This window comes from Xenopus tropicalis, chromosome 7, assembly GCF_000004195.4.
Source record: "Xenopus tropicalis strain Nigerian chromosome 7, UCB_Xtro_10.0, whole genome shotgun sequence".
Classification (NCBI taxonomy): Eukaryota; Metazoa; Chordata; class Amphibia; order Anura; family Pipidae; genus Xenopus; species Xenopus tropicalis.
The window spans coordinates 105588264-105597314 of record NC_030683.2 but is presented as its reverse complement, the minus strand read 5'-3'; the positions used below and the strand labels follow the sequence as shown (position 1 = coordinate 105597314).

The following is a 9051-nucleotide window of genomic DNA, read 5'->3' as shown; positions in this document are numbered from 1 at the left end:
CTGGTATAATTTTTCATTTTCACATTGTAGGGTGTCAAGATAAAAAAAACTATTGAACCATGTGTGTTTTTTTCCTTTTAGTCCATGAAAGTTTAAAAATTTGCTCTGGCCATGTAGGTCTTATAAGCGGTAGGAGTAAGCTGACCATTGCAAGATCCATTGTGCTCCTCCCAAGGTTCCGGGCACAGCATTGGTGGGCGTAAGGCAGCCCTGTCCTTCTTGGCTGCCATAGGGCAGTTGGAGCACCCTGCTCTGCAATTACATAGTAACATAGTAAGTTAGGTTATAAAAAGACATACGTCCATCACGTTCAACCATAATGCCTATATATACCTGCCTAACTGCTAGTTGATCCAGAGGAAGGCAAAAAACCCCATCTGAAGCCTCTCTAATTTGCTGCAGAGGAGAAAAAAATCCTTCCTGACTCCTGGCAATCGGACCAGTCCCTGGATCAACTTGTACTAAGAGCTATCGCTTTTAAATGACCCCTGATATCTATTCCCAGGGGCCATTAGTGAGGGCAGCATCATCTATTACTTCAAACAGACATGCCTCCAAGGTAACGAGATTGGGTGCTTATTTGAAATCACAATAGTTGTCAAATCTGCCCCAAAAATGACCAACAGTCTTGCAGGTTCACTGTCTGCGTCCACTGTTTAACATCTGTGACACATTGAATTATAGTTTTGTCTGAATAATGTAGTCATTTGTGTTGTATTATTTGTCTCTAAGGCTAATGGCACTTGGGTTGTTTTGACTACCGCTGAAAGCAGAGATGGACATAACCCCCCCAAGCATTTAATCATGTGAGAACAAGGTTCAGCCTCAGTGAAGTCTTGCACAGTAACTCATTAAAACCATCATAGAAGTTAAGATATACTATATAAAAGGAAAATTATACTATTTTTTATCAGTTATCTCTGTGTCCTATATGTGCTGCACTGGTACCAGGTAAAATTCTTGGTCAGTGAAGTTTTATACCACCACTGCTAATAAAGGGGCTCCAGGACAACCAAGCTCTGGGTACTAAGGTAACCCCACCACAAAACATTTATTAGATCTTCCACCAACCTGGGTGACGATATCACAAACCCACATGCATGAACTGGGGTATATGGGTTGACAGAGGGGGTGGAAGTAAGATATTGATGGTCATTAGGAACGTGAGGGTGGTTGGAGATGGTGAAGGAGGTCTGTACCAATTTTTTACATAAAGACTCCATTATGGAATAATTTAGAAAGCTACTAAAGATAAAGTCCTACTTTGACTATTTAATTTCTAATTGGACTACACTTAGGTAAAGCAAAAAGTGTTTTGGGCAACTTAGCATCAGAATTGTCCATTGGAGGTTAGAAACTAGATGGAAATTCATAATAATAATAAACTGTATAATATTTGCTAGATACTTTGAGACTGTACATCAGGGATGTCCATCATCTGGCCCTTCAGCTGTTGTCAAACACCCCTGATTTATGTGATTTTTCCCCTCCACATATGGGGGCTCCAGCCTTCATACACTAGCAGGGCCCCTCCTGCCCGACTATCTTTATATTAATATCTGACACCCAATGTGTTGGCTGGTAAGATGGATTTCTGCTTTTCTTTCACATTCTCAAATAGTATATTACCCAAGAGCTTTCCCACATCTGTTCTGAATTATCAGATCACTGGAAAATTAGTACAAATTTGAAGGGTCAGCAAGCGAGGAAAGACCTAGCTGAGACCAACTGCTTAAAGTATGGCAGCTGAACTGGCCACACATTCATGCCATTCTTTTTTCTTTTTTTCTTACCCTAATAGTTTTAACTATACAAATGCACATCAAACGCAGGCACTATGCCAGATTTAAGACAGAGGAACTAGATATTTATGGGGCAGAAAGCACTCGCTGAGATGATATGAAACCAGGTGAGAGAGGATTTATGGTCAAATTGCTTCATAAATTAGATCCAGCTCACAATGTAGAGAGGAAAATGTCTTACAGAGATATGTTGTTCAGCAAATTAGGGCCCTGTCCATATTGGTATGTACCGACCACCGCAAAATAAACCAATGTGTTCTTCCTCCTAAGGATGTGTGCTTACACATGGGCTGCACTGTGTTTTTTATAGTAGCTCTAGAGAATGTAAAGGCCCTGAATGCATTACATGTAAGGGTATATGCAATCTGTTGCCGATACATAGGGGCACATTTACTTATTCACGAACGCTCCGAGCGTTCACTCGATCAGTCCAATTGTATTTTCCGCAACTTTTTCGTACCTTGCGCAACTTTTTTGACACTTGCACGACTTTTTCGTATTTTTAGCGCAAAGAAATTGGACCGGTTTTGCCGCTGTTTACAGTCGTTCGGTACGAAAATTTCGTGACTTTCGGATCACCAATACGATATTATCGTGACTAATACGATTTTTTTGGAAGCATTTTCGGGGATATTTGCGATCTTCAGAAATTTTCGTTTCCAATGCGAATTTTTCCGATTCTGGATTCGAACTCGTGTTTTGATAAATCTGCCCCATAGTGAATAATGTACTCTCTATTGTAAAATATAAGGATATTCTAGGTCACCAAGGAGTTCTATAACCTTATAAAGGCACAAGGCAGAAGACCAAGTGCCTCTTGGAACTCTGAGGTGACTTTTATTATCCTCATATTTTCAACAGGGGGTACATTATTTTTATTTATTATAATTATTATTTATTATTATGTATATTTATTATAATACACCAGTTTAAGTGAGTCATGTGACAGAAATGAGATCACTAAGCACCGATTATAACTGCTGACAACACTAAGCACTGTTTATAATGATATTCTTGGCTCTTGTGTATTATAAGGATATAAAGAATAATCAGTTCTATCATCATCCAAGAAAACTAGCAAAATGCATGGAACATTCAGCACTTTATAAATAGCTATTTTATGTCTCTTTGGTAATCTATGGCTCCATAACAGTCTTAGTAAATCAGCCCCTTAGGTTTAAAAAACAAAACACACATACAGTACATGTATATTTAGAACATTTTTGTGAAAACTTCCACTTTATATAGAATGTAAAGAGAAAGGTAAAATTGTTTCAGCAGGCATGGGAAGACTATTACTGCTACAACTACAAATACTGCTTCAGGCATAGAATCTGTTATCCAGAATGCTTGGGACTTGGGGTGTTCCAGATAAGGGATCATTCCGTAATTTGGATCACTTTATTTAAAGTTTATTTAGACATTAAATAAACCCAATAGGATTGTTTTGCCACCACTGTGGTTTAAGGCAGCTTAGTTACCATCAAGTACAAGGTACTGTTTTATTATTACAGACTCTATATGGAGTCTCAGTCCTTAGAACAATGTTCTACAGACCTATCATCAAAAAGAAAATTCTCTTCTTCATCTGCCCTGATGCTTTTGTGGTGAATTCTCTTCTCCTTCTGCTAACGTTTGCCCTATATCTCCCTTCTATTTGCCTTTACCCTTGGTCTGTTTTTTCAGTTGTTGTCGTTGTTTACTTGACACAAGAGTCAATATTATTAGAATTATTTAGATTGAACTGTGTGATTCTTGTTGTATTGATTGTAAAGGCCAACTAAACTAATTAGACTCAAATTTATGGGACACTCCTAAAGGAACAAACTGTTACTGAGATTACTTGGATGTCCCGAATGAATTAATTTTTAACTAAAGTACACTTATCCCTTATATACAGTTTATTATGAGGATGATACAATCATTTTCCAAAAGTACAAAAGTTTTCCACTAATTATTACCTTGTTAATAACTATTTACTACTTTGTATTTTAAGTATTGGATCTACACAATAATAGGGGTTAATACAGGTATGGGATCCCTTATCTGGAAACCCGTTATCCAGAAAGTTCTAAATTACAGAAAGGCCATCTGCCATAGATAAAGCAAATAATTCTAATTTTTAAAAATGATTTCCTTTTTCTCTGTAATAATAAAACAGTACCTGTACTTGATCCCAACTAAGATATAATTAATCCTTACTGGTGGCAAAACAACCCTGTTGGGTTTATTTAATGTTTGAATAATCTTTTAGCAGACTTGAGGTATGGTGGAGATCCAAGTTAAGGAAAGATCCCTTATGCGGAAAACCCCAGGTCCTGAGCATTCTGGATAATGGGTCCCATACTGTACTGTTATTAGTATCACCAAGATCACCAAAAACTTTGCATTTCCCACATTGCACAGTTTCAGTACTGTACATTACCACAGTGTCGCCTTATAAACGGAGCTGATTAAAACCGATATTCAGGGGTGTCGATTACATAAGGGGGCCGAAATCTAAAACACAGGCTAAGTTGCCGGCCAAACTTTTTATTAAGATACAGTAAATTCAGACACAGTCACAGTGCAGTCAGGCAATTGGTGCTGCAGGTCAGGCACAGCCACCAGGGGCCACATAAAACAGCCAGAAGGGCCGTATTTGGCCCCCAGGCCTTGTGTTTGACACATGTGCTGCATAAGATATGGGAAATCTGTCATTATATCAAAACCGCCTCTACCTTTATTCTATTTAATTTCCAGTAGATCCCTTACAGCAGCGCTGTCCAACTGGCGGCCCGCGGGCCGCATGCGGCCCGCGACCCCCCTCTGTGTGGCCCCCCACCTGTCTGGCTGCTTTGATGGTTTACTCTTGTGTAAGCTTTAAATGGTATCAGAACTGTGATTAACTGCCCCCTGCATGGTTCTCACCTCAGATTCAGGCTGTAATCAGGCTGTATTGTTTAAACATGTAATCCCCTGTACTGTTCACACCTTTTAATCTCTGCATTGTTCACCCCCTGCAGTGTTCACACCTCAGGCTCAGGCTGTTATCACCCCCATTGTTCCCCTGTTCACACCTCTGGAGCAGTAGAAACCCACAAATAATCCCTGCATACCACAAAAAGAACATATACTGAGGTGGTACTGCAATTAAAAAGTTTTTTAATATATAGTTATTGTGCAGACTGTAGGAGCAGTGCCAGCATTGTGTCACTGTAGGCTGCCTGTGTGTTCCATACAGGCAGCATAGGGCAAGCAGAGTATGGCACACACAGGCAGGGTAGGGAAGGCAGAGTATGGCACACACAGGCCAAGTTTGGCACAAACCAGCCAAGAATGGCACAGACAGTGAAAGTATGGCACACACAGGCAGGGTAGGGAAGGCAGAGTATGGCACACACAGGCAGGGTATGGCAGGCAGAGTATGGCACACATAGGCCAAGTATGGCACAAACCAGCCAAGAATGGCACACACAGTGAAAGTATGGCACACAGGCAGGGTAGGGCAGGCAGAGTATGGCACACACAGGCAGGGTAGGGAAGGCAGAGTATGGCACACACAAAGGCAGGGTAGGACAGGCAGAGTATGGCACACAGGCAGGGTAGGGCAGGAAGAGTATGGCAGGTTTTTGCTGTACTACAACCATTAATATGGGTATGGTCATGTGATAACATGGGTGTGGTTTCAAGTGGGTGCGGTTTCAAAAAGGGGAGTGGTCAAACTGTCTTCCATTATCGGCCCTCCACCACGTAGGTCGGAAAAATTCTGGCCCTCGGTACAACAGAAGTTGGACAGCACTGCCTTACAACAATGACTGTTGCCACACTTGTATTAAAATCCTTGCCTTGCCACTTGGGTAGGATTTCCTTTTAACCCCTTCACTAAGCAAGCTTTAATATAGTTAATGTATTCCAGATGCCTTATTCAGATCAGAGATGAGTGAAGTATTTTATTGGGTTATGAAGTTCTACACATTTTTGTGACTTTATTACTAGTGTACAACATATTCGTTTTTTAAGGTGGCCATACACGGGCAAATTTTAGCTGCCAATTCGGGTCCTTCAGACCAATTTGGCAGCTTGTCTGCCCATGTATGGCCACCCCTGATGGGCCTACACAACCTATAGCTGGCCTAAATTTGGCCAGATCTCAATTGGGCAGGTTTGATGCCAATGCCTCCTAGGGCCAAACAATTGAATTAGTCCAATATTGCCCACCCACGGTGGGCCACCTTTAGTTTCCCATTATAGGAGACACTTTTTCTCCTCTGCCATTACATGGGGTAGGGATAGGGCTGTCTGAATGAAAAGCTTTTGGAACAGGTTGATACACAGAGACAAAGTGAAGGGGGGTGGCTTAAAAAACAAGGATTTAGTTATTGTAATTGTAAGGGTTCTTCTATTTGCTTTGCTAATATATCATATACAGAAATACATATCAGTGGTACAGATGTCCAAAATATTTTCTAAAAAAATATGAATTTTCTATTTTTCTCCCGTAAGAGAAGGTTCTTGGCGTGCAGTTTCATTGTACTGTTTCCCTGTTTTCAGTTAATATAGAACTGTAAAGTTGTCAGCAGCAATAATACATAAAATAAATAAGAAGTCTGGGCCAAATCATGTTTTTAAAAGGCAGATCTGGCTCAAGCATAAGGCTGGCAACTTTCATTGGGGAAAACCAGTGAATGTGGTATAGACACAGGTGGGAACTGTAGGCACCATCGCTCAGTGTGTGGGCCCCTTGATTGACAGCCACTGTGCAATTCAACTGTCGGCAGACTGAAATTCTTTTTCGACACATGTGCCAGCTACGAGAAGGGGATGCTGATATCCTGTGTTTCCTTGCAATCTGTATTGTCATGGGCCAAAGCAAGAGCTACATGCCATTCCGCCTTCTGTGCATCTAAGCAAATAGCATTGTTCTGATGTATAGAACTTTACAGGAGTTGGCCTGTATGTGCCCAATGTTAGGCTACAGCTGTGGCGTATATTTATATGCATATAGGCATGGGATCTGTTATCCACAAACCTGTTATCCAGAAAGTTCCAACTTACAGGAAGGCCATCTCCTATAGACTCCATTATAATCAAGCAATTGAAATCTTTAAAAATAATTTCCTTTTTTCTCTGTAATAATAACAATAACTTGTACTGCTGAAACTTGATCCAAGGTATAGAGATCCAAATTACAGAAATACCCCTTATACGTAAAACCCTGAGCATTCTGGATAACAGGCCCCATACCTGTATGTCGAAAAAAGGGAAAGCACACTACTAAATTTGAAACCTTTAGGCAGGGGTGTGACCACAAAACTCAGTCCCTGTGAAAAAATGTATAATGAATCAGATGAAAGTGAGTGTAGGACTGGCCAGACCGGGGATGACTTACGTAGTTGGCCAGCTTGAAGTATATTGCAATATATGGGCAAACATTCCCTGATTTGCCTAAAGGGAGGGCATTTCTTTGTAGCTTAGTGCACAGAATGACCTTAGTATATTGATAATGGGTGAGTGCAGAGTACCTCTTGCCTTTGTATATACTTATATATATATATATGTACTATAGACTTGCTTGAAATATATTCTATATAATATGCAATGACATTATCATACTGCACGACCAGACGGTATCAACAGATACTGAATTGCAGATTGTGACGTCAGCACCTATCTTCCTATGAAGGCATGGACTGGTCCCTAAATAAATAACTCATATAGATTTTTTCTTTGTGCAGACAGTAGTGTCAAGTGAGTGAATGTACAGGCTTATACTCAAAAATATATGCAAATAAGACTACCAGTGTCTGGACGGACAAACATATGGTTCATGCAACTGGGAATTATTAAGGCTGACATGAGCTCATCCTCCCAACTGTATATTTACAAAACCATCACCTATGCTAGTTTTCTCCCATCTGTCTTCCTCTACCCCCCCCCCCCCCACCCCTCCAGACAGGCACACACTACTTTAACTTTAGCCCTCCCCTCCCATGATGTAATGACTCGCAGGCTCTGAATGGCCCTACCAACCAGCTCTGGTATCAAATGAAACCGACCATCCTGCACAGACTCAGCTCTCCAATCAACTCTGGGGGAAGAGAGGAATAAGCAGTTGAGGTCTTGCTGTCCATATCTGCCTGTGTATGTGTGTGAGTGTGAGTGTGTGACACACTCCTAGAGATGAAGTGAAAGAGGGGAAAACTTTCATTTCCAAGTAATAGCAGGGCTATGGGTGATTTCACCCAAATGACAGAATTTTAGAACAACTGCAGTGGACACTTCAGCGAAAAACAGATGTCAACACAATGGTAAGTGGCAGATAATGTTTTGTCTTGTTTCCCTTTTGGCACATACTCATTGTCCTGCATTTGCCTCCAATATTAATGATATTATTTCAGGCAGTTGCTTTTAAAGGTACTGCACCACCTTTGGGGTATTCTCTGCCCTCTCTGTAAAATTGATTGTGTCTTTGCAAAGGGTTAATGTGTTTCATGGTTCAGGCTAATTCATATATCCTCGTGGGGACTACATTTACAGTGCAACGTTACCAATTAGGATCTGAAAAGCTGAAAAATAGTGAAATAAAGTGTGTTAATATATCTATTTACAAAGCATTAATACTTAAAAATAGGTACATTTATATTACATGAATTTAGTATTAATATAATGTTAAATATGGACAATTTGGAATGTGCCATTGATGGGTTTGGGTTTGTATTTTCCCTGTCACACATTATGATAACTTTAGCAGCCTCCTTTTATAAATAGACTCCAATAATAATGAAAAGGATTGAGGTTAATGCAACCGAATTATTATAAAAAAATTGATAAATTAAAGAAAAAAAGCACATTCGCAACAATTAACATGTGCAATATTCACACCTGCAATTGTTATTGAGAAACATCTCAAGTCAATTGTAAACGTATACAGTATTTGCCGTATGTTAAAGGGCCCATTAAAGTATTAGGCAAAAGCACAGAAATAATTGCAGATGTGATACACAGCGCTGGGTGCAGTCACACAGACATCTCGCAGCTTGATCGGCAGACCATAACTAATTGTTTGTTTAGGGCTCACTCTTAACAAACACTCATGTTATGAACAGCAATAAAAATTTGTTAAATCCTCTCGTTTAAGTCTAAAGGTTTTTAGTAAAGTCCGCTGGTGTCGTTTATACATTAACTCCAATTGCTTGGGGTAAACAGCTCTATACACGCCGGGATGGATACCTGAACACTTTAATGGTATAAGGAAGGTGTGAGGGGT

The 9051-nt window shown here is 40.2% G+C and overlaps 1 protein-coding gene across 1 annotated transcript in view; it reads left to right on the top strand.

Annotated features, from left to right (window-relative positions):
- Positions 1–7942: 7942 nt before the first annotated feature.
- The window catches only part of ntn1 (netrin 1), a 71235-nt gene continuing 70126 nt past the window's right edge, over positions 7943–9051 (top strand). The window contains 1 exon segment of the mRNA NM_001078917.1: positions 7943–8092. The gene's annotated coding sequence lies outside the window, so the exon portion shown is untranslated.